The following is an 18568-nucleotide window of genomic DNA, read 5'->3' on the forward strand; positions in this document are numbered from 1 at the left end:
ATTTTAGCGAAAATGATCTTTCTGATATCTCAGTGTTGTGTGCAACTGAGTAAACTAAGCTCTGATCTATATCATATCTTAGTGTTTTCTCACAGTTTAAAAACACTCACAGCTAATGGTTCTTGTCTGAAACGCTGAGCTCTTTTGTAGATTCATCAAATATTTGCTTCTGTTGTGGAAAAGTGGAAATGTCATACCTGGGTGATATATGAGGCCTCCAGCCATACTCAGACCACCATCTCGGTCGTAAACAGAATAAGGGCGTTTGTCAGCAAAAAACTGGGTTGTGACTTGTACCTATGATAAGAAGTATAAATTGAAGTTCACAGTAATAATAATGATTCATTTGATTAATAAATCAGCATATCATGTAATTAATTAAATTTATATATTTGGTTTATTGAGAGCTCAATTATTTTAATTCACATTTCAGAATTAACTTTACATTTAGCTCTGAGGCTCTTTTGCTAAAAATTAACAAAAATGCTATGATTTGTCAACCTTTAGAATCGAGTCCAAATAAATCGAGTTCAGGCAGTATATAAGGGGGAAACTAATATAGATTAGTGTAATTTAACCTAATTTAGCTTCTTCAATTCTTGCACATCCTAGGAAGAATGTCAGTTTGCATACTGTCCATCCTAAATCATAATAGCATGTCAATGATTTTCAAATCATGCATCAGTGCTTGCAAAGACAGAGAGGTGCACACCAGCATGATTGTCAACCCTCCAGTGTAAAGCTGGCTGTTTCTTTCTTTCCTTTCTTCGACTTCTCCATTCTATTCGTCCCGCCTTTGCAAACATTTTTTTCCCAACGCCCTTTTTACAGCTGGTCAGCTTGTCATTGCGTTTCTTCTCTCACCAGTCTAGCGTGACTTTCTCAAATGGGCAGCTGTGTCTGTGTGTGTCTAGAAGTGTGTGTGCATGCCCAACTATAGCATATGTGTCCATGTGTGGCTGAACAAACCAGTGGAGGAAATGTTAGAACACATTCCATCAACTCTGGGCTTTTCTTCTAAAGAGTGTGTGGAATTTCCTAAGTGTTCTGGTTTACATTCTCCTCGTTTGAGTCTGTCTGTTACCGAGAGAGGGCCAGAGCAGTCGTCTGATTGGAGTCATACGTTTAGCCTGCAAGTGAACCTCCCTGTCCCCCTTTTCCTGGAGACCACCAAAACCCTGTTGAGAGATGAAACTGAATCCATCAGAGTCTAAAAAGAAAGTTTGATTATGCTCCACCGGCAATTGCAAAAGCCCCAAGGGTGTCCAGGACTTCAAGGAGGTCAATGACAACAATGTTATCCAGATATCCTAGGCTCACGTAGCCAGACTACGTGACTAAACAGCAAAAGGTCTCGTCCACATTCCAGCTTACAGCCACAAATGTTCATGACATTTAAGAGTTGATTGATCTGAAACTCTACAAAAATAGACTAAATAAAAAGCAGTGATCCGAAGTATAGTCGGTTTCACAGACAAAGTGGTGTTTGTGGTGCCTCAAACAATATGCAACATAAATATTGAATATACTGTATATATCAATGATTTGATGAAACTAACATGGCAAACATTGGGGTAAATGATGATCTTCAAAGGTAAAAAAAAGGATGTTGCATGAAGTCAGCCAATCAGGTTACAGTTTACAGCTTATCAGTGTGTAGTCTTGCATAGCCAGAGCTTCAGACTGACCGCAGAAGGTCTGGACTCTATCGCAGCTTTTCTTGGCCATGGACCCCCCAAGAGGACGTTTGACTGACATGTTACGCAACCAATCGCAGTTCATTTTGTTCCGCGTCATGTTTAAAGTCGTGAAAATATAATGTTGAAGTTCATACTGTCACATACACACACAGTTTAGACTTTTGCTCTGTTTTCTTTACTTTGTTGTCATGGTTATAAATTGATTAGTCATTTAGTTCAGCTGTGTTCACCCATTATCACTAGTATTTAAGTTCTCTCTGTTTCTGTTTAGGTTGTCTTGCCTGTTTCTGTTACCTAAGAGTATTATTTAAAGTACTCTTGATCCTTCATCTTCGTCTTCGTGTTTGCTACAAACGTGACACCTACAATAACAGACCCGCGCGCATCTAATAAATTATTTATTCAAGAACGTTGTGCAAGTTTACTGCAACAATGGAGCCACGAATGTCACATACTTTTGAAAATCCAGCGTTTAGTTGATCCTGGTAAGCGCTCATTGTCCCAGTTATAAACACAACGCCGTTCTTCTTCCACGAGGGTTTTTGACGTCAAGGCATTTGTTTCCTGGCCGACCGTTACAGAACGCAACACACACGTCACCCGGACATCCTGTAGAATTCAACCAATCAGATCACGACTTCGAAACTCCTGAAGTGTTTCCAGAAAAGTGTGTCATATGTATCAGACGTTCAGCCAACAGTCCGTCTGAGGCTGAGACTTATCAGTGTGTAATAATAATCAGACGGCCATCAAATGGACTGTGAGCGGTTCAATATTGTGTCATCTGAGGCTGAGACTATCCAGCCCCTGAAACAGATTAGTTTGGTTCTAGTAACCAGGGCCTTTTACAGCCTCTCTCCTTTCACAAGAACTTTTCCCACTATATCTTCATCAGAATGACTTGAGTTGATTTATCCCAGAGGGCGATCAGCACCACAGACACTGCAGGGCTCGCTGAGCTGTGGCCTAGAGCAAAGCGCGTATCATTTGGCATGCCTGAACGCGGTGAAGGGTGTGGGTGTGTGATTGAGCAATGACATGAGAAATCACAAAGTCAAAGTCCCTGAGAGCAAGCGACTGGGCGTCTTCATGTGGCCAGAGCTCCTCTACTCCCTTCCAAAACCTCAATCAGGCTCCATTCCTCTATACCCCACTCCCCATCCTAGCTTGAAAAGCACTACAACGTCTTTGTTTTATGGAGCATTTCTTGGCCTCTGGAGGTGTTTTAAAAGGGTTCCTAAAACAAACGCTTTCACTGCTTAATGTGTATTTATGTCATTTGTCAAGAGGGAAGAACAAATCAAGTCCAATCCCTCTTTAGTCTACAGGGCTCCTGCCTTGAAGAGAATCCATCCAGACCGCAAAAAAAGGTGAGAGTGGTTGGTGCTGGTTCTGCCTGCAAAGCAAGAGAAAGTCCTAAAAGATATGAATCAGCATTACAAGTCTGGATTAATCATAAGACACACTTGGAAACAATCACTGCTATTTGGTTTTACCTAGTGCTGTTTTGAAATCTTGCTTAATATGACACATACTGGCTCCGCTGTGTAATCCATCACCACACAAGATATGATTGTACACGGGCCAACGCAAACAAATGGCAGATATGGCCGTGCAATCCTTTGTGCAATAAATGGAACAAGGAGTCGGACCTTTTATGGTTACATCAATATTTTTCCACACATCTTGCCAATCTCAGGTGTGTTTGCCAATCTCTAGGCGAATGCACCTGAAAAGAGACGGTATTAATGCTCTAGATAGATTTTCCACCGCACTTTAGAGTCAGCACCTGGAAACTCTGAAACATCTCATATCAAACATTTCCTCACACCGATCGATAAATTTCCATGATACAAGGGTCTACCTTCTTTGTAAATGAATTTTTCAAACACAAAAAGCTAGAATGTATTCTTATTCTCCAAACTAAGGCCACATGCAGATTAAAAGGGGTCATGACATGATATATTACATTTTCCTGGATCTTTTGACAGGTATTTGTATTACCATCTTAAAACGTCTTCTCAAAAGCATTTATAGCTGCGTTTCCACCGAAATTACCTGGAACAATTTGTCCTAGGAACTTTTCCCCCCAGACCTGTTGCTGTGTCTGCACTTCCATCGCGGTCTAAGGTACCGTGAAGTTTAGGCAAATTAGTCCGGTGACATAGGACTGCGAGAGACGTTCCAGTTCCCGCTGGATTTCGTCCGCCGCAAATAATCGTCGTCGGTCTGAGCCTGAACCTCGCCGGCGGTCCATCGGTCGTATTTTTTAGACTCCATTTTTAAAAATGGTGGTGGAAATAAAAAGCTGCGGAGAGTCAACCAATCAAAATACTGCATGAACTCAACCAATGTTCCCAAGTCCCACCCCCAAAAGTTCCTGAACTTTAAAAAAGTACTACCTCATGAGCAGGGACTTTCTGACTGAGGGGAACATTTTTACCCGGAACTTCATTTAGACCCTGGTCCCTGCGGTCAAAACACACAGAGTACCACCCCAAAGTCCCTAGTTCCTGGGGAAAGTTCCTGCGGTGGAAACACGGCTCATGACATTTCCATATGACTGCCTCTAGAACACGACATTAACAAATAGTTTTACATCATCGCACTGTAGGCCCCACCCACTCGCTTAATAGCTGACACTTGTCTACAACAAACATGAGCATCACATTGCATCAAAAGCAAATAGAGTCCATTATAATTACTGAGGACAACAAGACAAATGGAAAAGTAAAGCAACATTTGCTTTGATGCATCCGGTCCTGGATCACGTCAGAGAATTATATGTTTGTTAGGAGCATATGACTGGAGATTTTTGTGTAAACAATGCACAGTGTAATGGAGAGTCTGCAAAGAAACTTATGTTGAAAGATGAAGATGCCATCTGCTGCAGTGTCTACAAATAACAGTTTTATTTGGATAATGATAATAAAACTAATGATGCCCATTCAAACAAATCATTTCAGACAGGTTGAAAATAATTGGTTTGGCAAATATTTGACTTGATTAACATTATAAGTGAGCCTCAAGGAACATATTAAAATAATTTTAAAAAAAAAACTCACAGTTTCTTGTTACAGTATCCCTTTTAAAAGGGATAGTTCACTCTTATGTCGTTACAAATCTATAAGACTTTAATTCATTTTGGAAACACAAATTAAGATTTCTAATGAAACCTGAAAGATTTCTGTCCCTCCATTGTAAGTTAATTTAATCAAAAAATGCTTCAAAAAGTTCATTAAGAGGTCGTAAAAGAAATATAAATGAATCGAGCTGTTTAATCCAAGTCTTCTGAAGAGACACAACATATTTATACATATTTAGCAAGCAATTTTGAGCATCCATTTACCACATTTGATGAGTTTTATGTATGAGCATTGATCAACATTTAAATGTGAATAAAAGCCTAAGTTAAATCTGTTCATCATCAATTACAGTAAATTGATCGTGTCTCTTTACAAGACGTGGATTAATCCACTTGATTCAAATGGATATCGTTTACAATCGACTTTCTGAAGCGGCAGAGAACAACATAAGGGTAAGCTACGATAATGTACACAGCATTACAGGGCATTGAGGAATGGCTGCCAGCACCGTTATGCGTCTTAATGATGCTAACATGAGAAAGAATGACAGGAAAAGGGTGGGAGCTTTTCCTCGGAATGGCACAGACACCTCTGAATTCCTGGCGAAACACTCACATTTACGTAGCACTGATGACCAGTAAGTAACTAATGGCTACATACTGCTCATACACCCTGTAATAAAATACTTTTTTTTAAATTATGCTAGTGTATATACACCTGTTTTAATTATTGTACACATTTAGTTGAGGAGAATGGAGAATGTTTAGCCACAGGGTAAGCAAAAATCTCTGGATAAACTGGAAAAAAAAGAAAAATGATGGGTTGTTGAACCCAAAATGAACATGCCCTGGGAAAGAACTAAAGCACAGATGAGAACCAGAGTGGGACAGACATTTCCTTCTCGGTCTGTTTTGATCCCCTGTTCCCTCGATTGTAATCAAAATCATTCCAAGATGCAAATAAACAAAATACCTCAGAAACAAGCTGAACTTGTGCTCAAAGACCTGGGGTGAATTCCCTAAACAGTTGCATACCATATTTCATTTGAAAACCCTGAACCTTTTCACCAATCGCCTGCAATACAGGGTCAGCATATTTTATCTGTGTTCATCTGGTTTACATAATTCCTTTATTGAATTATACGCTAAAACAAGCAGAAATAAACAATGCTATCGAGCATAATTCATTCTTAGCTAAATGCCTATTTTTTGTTGCATAGGAATGGGAAATCATACAAAAATCTTACAGTTTTGGTTCTGATTTCTCTTAACTGTTCCGGTTCTTTTAGCACTGGAAAGGAATGAATTGTTTTTGAAAAGTTTTATTGTCACCTTTTTACAAAAGGTGTTTACACTGATCTTTAGGATGCAACATAAATGCAATCTAATAATACTTAACTATACTCATAAAAAATAAAGTACGATATTTCATTCAACAATGAAATACTTCATTGGTTTATAATTCGGAACCAACTCATAAGATTCATTTGTTCAGGTGTCAGACTTCACTGATCACACTGTACGTTTTTGTACAATTAGACATTAGGCCGATGAGGCTGAAATATCAGAATTTGGCTTTTCTGCCTCTTTCACTCTCAGTCTTTATCTCTACCTCTCTGTCTCTCTCTCACCCTTTCCCTAACTGTGGATGTGTAATTCAGCATTCCAGGGACTCAGTGGCCCCCAATGTGATTGTGCTGCACTGTGTGTTTCGTTATATAAGCTAGTGCTGCTGTAATGAGCAGGGGCTCATGTCCTTTGTACGGAGGCCTCTCTCTTTTTCACTTGGTCACTAAAGACCGGCAGCAATTAGGGGCAGAGCAGATACGCTGGGCTGTGTCAACATTCACTAGAAATCCATTGCCTTTATCCATCATACGTCAATAAACTAATCTATACCTCTCTGCGCAAATGCTCCGTTCGGTCTCCCAGGTTTTTAATTAAGACGTTTTGATGGTTTTCAAGTGTCCAGACAACTCTCAGGGCTTTTCAGACTGTCCAAATATGGTGCTCGAGTCTGATAGCCTGTTAGGAAAAATATGAATCCCATGATTCATAGCGCTATTTGTACAGCTACCTCTCTTCCCTCCTTTTGCAACAGGCCTGGGAGCAATTACGCTCCATGACTCCAGCCATATGTGCTCGGGCTTCTCAAATTCTTACTCTCTGATTTAACAACCCCCCTTCATATCTTTTCCATTCAATGACTTGAGGTATTTTTATTTGAACAACACTTGAATGCTTTTGTCTTTCTTTCAAATATTTTCCGTCACCAGCTTGTCAGGCTTTCAGCAATCATTTCATGTCATTTCTTTTGTTGTAAATTTAAAGGGGAAATGAATATTGAATAATTACATAATGATCTAACCTTATGTGTGAATTGAGCTACCGATGAAAGCTTCCTCCCTGGCTCAGCCGAACCGTTTTTAATACACTCAAAGAGGCACTTTTTCGCCCTTGCCTGGTTCCCTCCTATGGTAAAACCTGACCATGATGCTGTTTGGAGAACAGTTTTGTGGTTTCTCTCATAAAAGTTGATCCTGGGATTCAGGGAAAGCCTTGAATAAGGAACGTTTTACACTGTGCACTATATGCGTTATTTAACCACAGGGATCTCCATTTGCCCCATGTGGAAAATGGGACATTTCGAGGAAGGCAAAGTGCCTCAGGCCATGAGCACAAAACCAAGCCTTTCAACAGGCAGAAAGGGCTCATTCAAGTTCACCGTCTCCAAAGTTGAGCGCTGGAGTTCCAGGGCATGAGCCCGGACAACCCTCCACCCCCTCAATGAGCTGTCCTGCAGCTGTAGGCAAATGCCTTGATCGTGGTCCTTGGGATGACCCCGCTTTCTTGGGATGATCCATGCAAGAGAGTGAATAAACAGGCCTCCAATGCCTCTTGCACCCAGTCAAACAGGACGAGATGAAAGGAGAATGTCTAGTCGTTGATGTCATGCCTCGGAGTTGTATATTTTTGCACACATAGCTTTTTCTTGACCCTGTTCAACGCTACAGATGTGGATGTGCATAAATACATGTGCATACATTTTCCTGAATCCGTCTAATGCCTTGTTGAAACATAAGCGACAGTCATTTTAGGACTACTGTTACACCTGGGTTTTGAAGAATAATACTGCAACTGCATGAAAAAGAATGACTAATAAATATGTACTTGCTTCAACAATGATGCAAAAGCACCATAAAATGCATTGTCTTCAGATGCCATAAAAAAGTTTTGTGAAAGAAAATATCGTCATTATTCACTAAAAAAAACTTTAGTAAGAGAAGCAGTGATTCTTGTAAGAATCAGTTAAGTTGAGTTGGATCTTTCCACCAAATCGTTTAATAACTGATCTGAAGGAAATACAGGTGTGGAACAACAACAGGGTGCATAATGAATGAATTACATTTTTTCACCATTAAGTGAAGGATTAGTTAACCCAAAAAATGAAAACGGTGTCATTATTTACTCACCCTCACGTGACGTTGTTCCAAACCTGCCTGATCTTTCTTCCCTGTAAAACAAAAGGATGATTTTGAAATGTAGGCTACTGTAATTGCAAAAAATGAATAATAAATGTGCACTTTCAAACTTCAAAAAATGATGTAAAAGCACCATAAAAGATACAAATTGTACATACAACTCTCACACTACAATCAGAGTCGTCTGAGGCCATAAAAAAGCTTTTATGAGAGAAAATTTTGTTGTTATTTATTGAAAATCTTAGTGATTCTTGAACGAATCATTCTGTTGAGCTGGATCTTTCCAATGAATCATTTGATCCAGTTCACAGAAGGGTGAGTAATGACAGAATTTAATTTTTATGTGAACTTCAGTATAACTTTAACAACATCAGCATGGCATCCAGAAGGGTCTCTAGGGCTTTCCAGCAGTAAAGTTCACTAACACACTCGCAGCTTAACAATGACCTCCCTTTCCAAGTAAACAGACATCCCAAAACAAATATATAAAACAGACTAAACAGGGTTTTTGAGGAGGGTTTATGTTAGTTTATTCTCTCTCACGCTCTTGTGCTTTGCCTCTGCATTTTACTCTTTTAAAATCCTTTTTAGGAAGCTGGATTTTGATGCTTATTCCATGCAGAACTCCCTGTGGTTTTACTGGCCCTCTCGGCTACTTGACAGGGTTAAAAGTCAACTATCGGTGTGTGTCCTGTTAGTCCAGCCTTGAAAGAAAGGCTTATCATTTAATGGAAAGTCTGTCGTGTGTTGTTAACAGTCTCACGTACAGTCATCCAGGTGTTTAATGGGGTGGAGGTTGACAGAGCACTATCAGAACATAACTGTGTCTTTGAGATATGATGCATGGACCAACTGGAGCTGGGAAAAGAATTTCCTTTGTTTCAAAGGAAACGGGAGGCGAGAGAAAGGGACATCTGGCCAATTTGACATTACCTTTTTAGTTAGACAGCCTTTTCTAAAATCGATGTGATTCATTGGGGGGTGTGACTTCACTGAAACTAAATATCTTTTATATGTGTCAGTTCTGAGTTGGGTTATTGTTGTGTGATCGTATGAAGTCATGGGGATTGATTTCAAAGCCTTGTTATTCTTTGTTTTACAGTGCGATTCCCATAGTACAGCCTTGCATTATGGTGCACAAACTATTCTTTCTTTTATTGAAAAATGTCATATAACTTACGCAACATTTTCCTCTACCAATGCACTAAAACATTTCCCAGCATTTTTATACAGTAAATACACCCAGAATCACTGAAAGACAAACTATATAACAAACCACAGTAGACGTGTTAAAATTGTTCATAAAAAAAAAAAAAAAAAAAAAAACATCCAAGCTTTGAAGAGCGGGTATTCATTTAGCATATTGTAAGAAGACAGTAATGTTTTCTGCAGAGGACATGATTTCCAGTTCATTTTACTGTTCTACAGTACATAAAGCCAAAACCTTTTTTGGTAAAGCAAATCTTCAAGGTCAAGTTTTATTGTTCTGGATGAATAATTCAATCAAGAAGGGACACAAAACTGTCAACATGTCTTTGGAGAGATTTCTGCCTCCATCTTCTTATTCAAGTCCAGCAAGGAAGAAAAACCTCTACTGGGATAAATATTTTCTCTCATGACACAGGCCTTGCATTCAGGTGCGTTTTGTGCAAGTAGGGTGTGTGTGTGTGTGTGTGTGTGTGTGTGTGTGTGTGTGTGTGTGTGTGTGTGTGTGTGTGTGTGTGTGTGTGTGTGTGTGTGTGTGTGTGTGTGTGTGCGTGCGTGCGTGCGTGCGTGCGTGTGTGTGTGTTAACTAGCCCTTCATCTATCCAGAATTTGTGAACACAAAAGAAAGACCGCAGACATGCCCTCACTCGGGATGGCTGGACCAGACTTGCCCTTTGAGGTTGATATATCATCACTTCCCATAAGGATGTGCAAAAACTTCACCCCACCCCCATAGTCATTCTAATCCTGTGTTCCAAACAACTTGGAATTCTCTCACCTCCTTCTTTAAAACAACCACTGGAATGGTGCTCAAAGTCATACATCCGGCATCATTTGATGTCATTTCCAAGATGGCAGCCCACTTTAAAAGTCCATAGAGAAAAAATATATGTTTTCATTAGTGCTGTCAATCTAACTTAAAAGTCTTTGTTTAACATATGTGTTTGTATATATATTATTATATTTATCAGAATTTATTTTTTAATTAATGCCTTTATTCAAAAAATTATGCATTATAATTGATCAAAAGTGACAGGTAAGACATTTATAAGACAGTTATAAAAAAATCAGTTTTATTTTTTTCAACACTGATAATAATAAGAAATCTTTCTTGAGCACCAAATCAGCATATTTGAATAATTTCTGATGGATCATGTGACACTGAAGACTGAGTTAATGAGGCTGAAAATTCAGCATTGCCATCACAGGAATAAATTTCAAAATATATTAAAATAGAAAACAGTACATATTTTTTTATTATAATAATAATATTACACATTATTACTGCTTTTAATGATCAACTAAACACAGGCTTAGTGAGCAAAAGGTACTTCTTTCAAGAACATGAAGAAGAAGAAAATCAAACTGACCCCAAACTTTTGATTGGAATTAATTGATTTTTTTAAAAACGCAGTCTAATTATAAATTGTATAAGATTGTGCAATACCACTTTTTTCTTTTTGTAGACCATTTTTATAGCAATCAAGCATTTTATTTGTTCTTGGTTTTCATGTTTGTGCTATAACTGGCATAACAAAATTAAGTCAAGGCGTCGTCTTGTTTTCTTTACATTTGACCATTATGTATGATTCACTGGAACCTCATTCAATTCAAAAATGTCTTGCTATCAGTATTTTAAAAGAAAAGGTTTTCAGTATTGACAGTCTTACATCAAAAATATGCTGTATTTATGTAAAATATAATATTGCACTACATGAATCACACAGTAATCCAGGAGTGGCTTGAGTGATGGTGGGTTATCAACAGGCTCTGAAAGGGATTTGGCTTCAGCTAAGATAAACGGGGCAGTCTGATCTCTGTGAGGAATGTGGAATGACTAAATTACCAATAACCATATGAATCCAAACAAGCTATTCTTGGACAAAAACTCTTGAGTACCTAACTTCAGAGAAAATACAAACGATCCAACAAAAATTCACATTTTACTATTGTTATGCATAAAAAAAAACTGAAAAAATACTGCTTAACTTTCTTAAATGTATCATATTTCAAAAATTTGACATTTTAAGATGACTAGAATGTTTTCTTGGCACTGATGAAACAAAAATATTCCAGAGACTGATATTCAGTGAAACCAAATCTTAAAGTCCCTGCTATTTGCATCCAAAGCTAAATGAAGCCAAATTTTTTCTTTCTATCTCATCTTTCTATTCATCACTTCATTTTCTGTACAACAGAATATCCCCCCATGTACAGGTACATGTCCAAGCACCTTGTAAATGGTAGACAAATTACTCCCACTTCCAAACAGGGTTGTTTTTTTTTATTATTATTTCTTATTGTGGTTTGAGTCTAAGCAGGTTGTCGTGGTGAGTGTTTTGACTGCCAGTAACAGGAAAGTCTTGAGATTTAAAAGAGATAAAAACAGACCACAATACTCTTACGAGAAACATTCCTTGCAATTTATCTTCAACATAACATCATCCCTTTCATTACCTGACAAAGAGTTGCATGTCTTCTGCTAAAATATAATCAGAACCACCAAAATGAAAAACAGGTATTCTCTGTCTTTTGTCTTTTATATAAGTTAGTATAGAAGAATAAAACGTCATGAGCATGCGCTATTGGTAAACAAATAGACCAAGATGAATCGCACTTTGGCAATTGCGGTTTTTATGTGTGCTGAAAAAAGAGGAAGAAGCGAAAGAGGAGAATATAGAAGCGGTCATGGCTAAGGAAAAGAGGCCAACTTGGCATGCCAATTTTGTAAATGGTAAGTAGTTTCAAGTTTTATCGCCATGTCGCGTTGATAAATATGCTATTTCATGTTGCATTTTTATTGGCTAGGTCAAAGCAGCAAACACACTATGAGATGATCATGCTAAATTTCTGACATTGTCAGAAAATGATCACTGGCTTTGGTCGCAAGACCGTGACAATGGCCGTCTTTGAATCTCTTTCACTGCCACTACCAGAGAAATCTCCACAATTGGTCATCTTTCATCAGGGACAGCCCAAAATTGTACAATGTTTACCGGGCATAAGAATTGCTTTGATCAGTTAAGAGCTAGGACCTGCATTAATATTGTAAAGATAGACGTTAGAGAGCGGGAAAGCTTGAAAATGGATGCAGAGGTTGCGGATACGCGAGTAACATTGGTTTTGCTATGTTTCATAGAACCAAGATATGCTGTTATTGTTGAATCAATGCTGAATCATCCATACTTACGCGAGCTGTCTGATGCGCCAGTGGTTGCCTGTGTTGCACGGCGTGTTTGTTATTTTGGGTGGCGGAGCAATGAAGGGAGGGGTGTATTTCTTTTGGGAAGAGGTGTGTTTGTTTGGGTGTCAATTTCAAATATCAACAGTGTTTCTGAAAAATGTCACTGTCCTGTCTTGTGCTGCACATGGGTGTTTTGTTATTTTGGGCCATGTGCTCATGTCTATTGTCTAGCCCCTCCCATCTTGTTATCTGATTATTGGTTAATTTGTCCCACCTGTCTGTCTCGTTACCCTCCTTTGTTTGTTCCCCTATTTAGCCTCCTTGTGTTTGTAGTCTTGTGCTGGTTCGTTGTCCGAGTTTCCCCGTTCCTGGAGTCCTGAGTTTTTTTTTGTTTTTGTACCTTGTCTGCATGTTACTAATAAATTTCCTCTGCATCTGTATCCTCGTCTCATGATCATCTATCCTGTGACAGAACGAACCAGCCTAAATGTGGATACAGCGGAGTGAGATTTTTCCTCAAGGAGAGGAGAAAGGATCCTCGATTTCTTTGCTGGAGTATTTCGCCAGGTGCGCTCAAAGGACTATGGAGGAGGAGAGGACCACAGCAGATGGCAGTCAGCGGAAAGGAAAGCCTTCACCGCTGGTTCCGAAACGGAGGAGAGGGAAGAACCCCTCCGTGACAGTTCCGGTGGACCCAGTTCCGGTGGACCCGGGTTTGGTGGTCCCAGTTCCGGTGGTCCCAGTTCCGGTGACCCCGAAACGGAGGAGAAGGAAGACTTCCTCCATGCCTGTTCCGGTGGTCCCAAGTCCGGTGGTCCCGAGTCCGGTGGTCCCGAGTCCGGTGGTCCCAGTTCCGGTGGTCCCGAGTCCGGTGGTCCCGAGTCCAGTGGTCCCGAGTCCGGTGATCCCGAGTCCGGTGGTCCCAGTTCCGGTGGTCCCGAGTCCGGTGATCCCAAGTCCGGTGGTCCCAGTTCCGGTGGTCCCAGTCTCGGAGGTCCCCGTGCAGTCTGAGGTAGACAGAGCAGCTGAGACTCTGTTGAATTACTTTGAAAGACTATACAAGATCCTAGAGTTTCCCAGAACTGTTCACGTCACGTCTGCCGAGCCTGTGTCTCCGGACAGGATGGCCGCCGCTGAGCCTGTGTCTTCGGACTAGATGGCCGCTGCTGAGCCGGATCCAGTGTCTGCGGACAAGATGGTTGCCGCCGAGCCTGTTCACGTCACGTCTGCTGAGCCGGTGGTGCCAGTTCCAGTGCCTGAGCCGTTGGTGCCAGTTCCAGTGCCCGAGCCGGTGGTGCCAGTTCCAGTGCCCGAGCCGGTGGTGCCAGTTCCAGTGCCCGAGCCGATGGTTCCAGTGCCTGAGCCGGTGGTGCCTGTTCCTGAGCATAAGTCGGTGGTGCCAGTTCCAGTGCCTGAGCCGGTGGTGCCTGTTCCTGAGCCTGAGCCGGTGGTATCTGTTCCTGAGCCGGTGGTGTCTGAGCCGGTGGTGTCTGAGCCGGTGGTGTCTGAGCCGGTGGTGTCTGAGCCGGTGGTGTCTGAGCCGGTGGTGTCTGAGCCGGTGCCTGTTCCTTGGCCGCCCGAGGGGTCGTCTCCGCCGTGGCCGTCTGAGAGGTCGTCTCCGCCCTGGCCGCCCGATGGACTGTCGTCTCCGCCCTGGCCGCCCGATGGACTGTCGTCTCCGCCCTGGCCGCCTGATGGACTGTCGTCTCCGCCCTGGACTCCCGAACTTTGTGTGCCTCCCTGGCCTTCTGAACTGTTCATTCCCCTTTTCCCGCCTTGGTCTGTCCCTCCCATCCCGCCCTGGTCTGTCCCTCCCGTCCCGCCCTGGTCTTATGGAGCGTCTGGTAGCCGCTCCGTAGGGAGGGGGTAATGTCACATGCCTGTCCTGTCTTGTGCTGCACATGGGTGTTTTGTTATTTTGGGCCATGTGCTCGTGTCTATTGTCTAGCCCCTCCCATCTTGTTATCTGATTATTGGTTAATTTGTCCCACCTGTCTGTCTCGTTACCCTCCTTTGTTTGTTCCCCTATTTAGCCTCCTTGTGTTTGTAGTCTTCTGCTGGTTCGTTGTCCGAGTTTCCCCGTTCCTGGAGTCCTGAGTTTTTTTAGTTTTTGTACCTTGTCTGCATGTTACTAATAAATTTCCTCTGCATCTGTATCCTCGTCTCATGATCATCTATCCCGTGACAAAAAATTGCTAGTATGTTTTTCGTACATTTAAGCACAAGACAGAATAAAGTGGATCATTGGTTCACATTAAGTCTATGGCATGCAGTGATATTCATGTAGTGGCTGGTCATGCAGATGATATCTATGTACAGTATGTGTCTGAGGGGTTGATGGATACTGTAGGCCTACTTACCATTATGCCTCCCCTGTAATAAACAATTCCATGCTGCAGCAGCCAAAGCGATGCCCACCATGGAAGTCCAACATACGGTAGAACCCACTCTCAGGCTTTTTCCCAGCATGCCTAAAATAACAACCAGAGAAATTAATGAGACTTGTGGTAGTAAAAGCAGCATGAGAAGTCTTTGTCATAGCCAAGTTATTTGGGTCTAATGTGATGTTCTGCAGCAGTTTGAATAATTTCCAGGTCTCCTTGTAGGCCTAATTCTGAGAACAGACAGAGATCACAGACTGAATAAAAGTAGTCTGATTGAAGATCTGTTTAAAAACAGTCTTCTGAAGCTATTGTTTGAACCATCTTGCTTCAGCTTTGTTACATTTCCTGTCATCTTCCTTTGATTAGAACCACAGCTGAATCCCATTACCCATGGAAATCTTTATTTTTCCCATTGGCCTACTGTCATATTGTATCCCTATTCAGACAAAGAAGTGTCTGTTTCATTGCAAAGACCAAAGAATAAAATGATGTTCTTGCTAACACTTGCCCCATGTTGATGACATTTAGCCCATGTTATAGACAAGAGCTCGAGCAGATACCAAACTTGAATTTAATGTGAACCGTCAGGGAAACGTAGAGCTACAAAACACATAAGGTCTATTGGTTTATGAAGTTTGTCGTAAGAGAAGTTACACTACAGGACTGTACAAAGACTTCGGGTTTTTGGCCTAGGACCAGAGGAATCTTTTAGGATTCTCAAAATTGATCTCAGATCAGATGTCCAAATCGTGGTCAAAATAAAAGTTACCTTTAAAAGTATTTTTGTTTTATTGTGTTATTCCCTAAAAACAAACTAATTGTGTACTAAGTTAATTTAAATGGTAACTAAAACGTCACGTTACTTTTGTGTTACTTTTTCTCACCTGGGCTGGGCTTGCTTATTTGTTTTTTAATAATAATTTAAAAAAATGGTTCTATTTTGGCAAATGTAAAGGCCCTTTCACGACAAAAGTGAAATGAATAAGCTTTGGACTGAAGGAGTCAAATGATCATGCTTAAATACAGGTGCATTGCAATAAAACTGCTATTGTTGCTCTGGCCTTCCTCCTTCCATATAAATTCTGCCATATAACACAGTCTGTTGCACAGATCAGAAGTTGCATCTGAACGCCTGGGACTTAAGTAAGTGTTTTACAAGCCTCTGTACTGAGAACGATACGCTAATTACAGGGAGCAAAATCCTATTCACAGGGGATGATGTCATCTTTGTTATGTCATCTCCGCTTAAAAGCTACTGCAGATGCTCTGACATACAAATCCTTGCTGTCTCCATTCACTCTTTTCACAGAAAGTACCTGCTGGCATGGGAACAAACTCTATGGCAAACAGGAGAAGGTTATAGGTGGAAACTGGGAGGAGGAAGGCCAGTTTTTGGCAAACCAATAGGAAGTGCCATGATTCTCTTTGACCTTGGGAGGAAATGACACAGTGGAAATTACAGCGGGTTGTTGAAGCCAACAGAAACCCAAGCTCTGCGCTGTGGACTCCCGCTGCGTGGGTCTGACACGGCACTCAATTCCATGGATATGATGTGTTCCGGAAAGAAAGGGTTGGTTGAACGCCTGTCTCAGAATACGGTGAGAATACGAGAAGTTATTTCCTCCAGAGATTGGCTGCAGGTGCTGCATTGTGAAATAAAACCCTTTCTAACAGCAATCTCAGTGTCTTTGACAAATATATTACTGTGTAATACCAAAATAGTATTAGTTTAATAATGATGGCTGTTAGAAAGGCACAACAGAAGACAGATTGATCAAAGTATAAAGGGACGTATGGATTGTATTACCACCCAAACCCAGTTTTCAATGTCCGCATATATCAGCGCTTACCCGAAAACAGAGACGTCTCCTATATTTTCGCCCCATCAAGCAGGCCGCAACAGCTCATGCGTGTTGTAATTTCAGCCTTTCGCCAAGCCTTAATTGTCTGGTTAGGCACTAGGCAGTAAACATAAATTAGTTGCTTGCATTTTTGCAATAGAGAGCTCTCCTCTGCAGACAGAAACATTTGCGTTGCTTAGTGAGAAAACAACTTGTTGTAACCAGCCTTTGTGATTAAAATGTGGCAGCGTCTGTGGTGGGAGAAAGCCATTTTTGACCAAAAAAATCAATCAAAATGGTTGGGTCACAGACATCTACACATTGAATGAGGCGTGTACATTATATACACAGTTTGTGTTGGCTATAACTTTCATTTCTGCATGTGGAACAAGAATGCACTAAAAGCCCACAAACAGAAGCTCTCAGCTCAGCTGATGGACGATACCACGTCTTTTCCAAACACTATCAACTGTCCAAACTGTTTTGGAGTGTGTTTCAGCCATTAAAATTCAAAATTTGTTTATATTTACAAATATGTTTCAGTTGAATAAAGGTTAAAGAGAATTAACAAATGACAGATTCTTGATTTTATTGCATTTTACAATTTGGGAGTTGTAGTTATCTTTATAGTTATCCTTCTTGGTGTGAACGTGCCTTAATAAGGTCTCTTGATTTGCTAGGCTATGCGAAGCAACGATTTAGAAGTATTTAGTCGTTCCTTGTCTTCTGTTTAAAAGTAGCTTATAAACATTTCAATGTACGCCCACCCACAGAACAAGGTGTGACACTTAGCTTGTCAAATACCATATTTAATCATTCTTAAGTGAGGAATTGACGATAATAACTTTAAGGACTTTTTTCAGCACAATGCTTGTTTTTACAAGTCCCCTCTTCCTGGATGTCTGTCTATGTTCTTGGATTAGCTGAGCGTTTGCCGGGTCCAAATAAAACACAGCTGACGTCAGTCGCTGGAGTCCTGCCCTTCGAACGCCAGCCCAATCTAATGCATGATCTCTGAGCGAGATCCTGTCCAGACAATGCCCCACTTCCCTTTACACCAATGCAAACAGGTCTGGCCATGGAGCGCTCGCAGTAAAAACAGGCTGACAAAGAGCTGGGGCTGAATGGGGGCAGAGGAGCCAAAGTCTGGTATTAGTTAGCAGAGGGTTGACGGGGTCCCTGCAGCACGAACGTGAACTTCAAAGGCCTGACCTCTCAGAGCAGAGGCACACAGAGTGATGGGAGTGATAGATGCTGTAATCTGAGCTTTTTTTGTCCCAATGGACTGCATCAGTCATCCTGTGTTCATTTACAGAGCGGCATTTTGTACTAATTCTGCTACTTTCGATGGACGAGGCCTAGGTATTATTTAAGTAAATGGGTAATATTTTTGATAAAATGTTGATTGCAAACGTCAAGATGTTAAACTCGATATGTTTGCCATTTTTCAACACTAATGCCTGGTTTCACAGCCAAGGTTTAAGTCTAGTCCCAAACTAAAATACATGTTTGAGCTGTTTTAACTGAAAGCAACTTGCACAACCTTAAAATATGTCAGTGCCATTGTTTTGTCTCAAGATGCACACCAGCAATGTTTTTTCTAACGCACATTTTAAAAAATTGCTTTAATTCCTGTTTGTGTGTAAACATTAACATTAAATGGCATTTCCAATCAAATATAAAATA

This window comes from Scardinius erythrophthalmus (assembly GCF_964197995.2).
Source record: "Scardinius erythrophthalmus genome assembly, chromosome: 13".
In the NCBI taxonomy this organism is placed as follows: Eukaryota; Metazoa; Chordata; class Actinopteri; order Cypriniformes; family Leuciscidae; genus Scardinius; species Scardinius erythrophthalmus.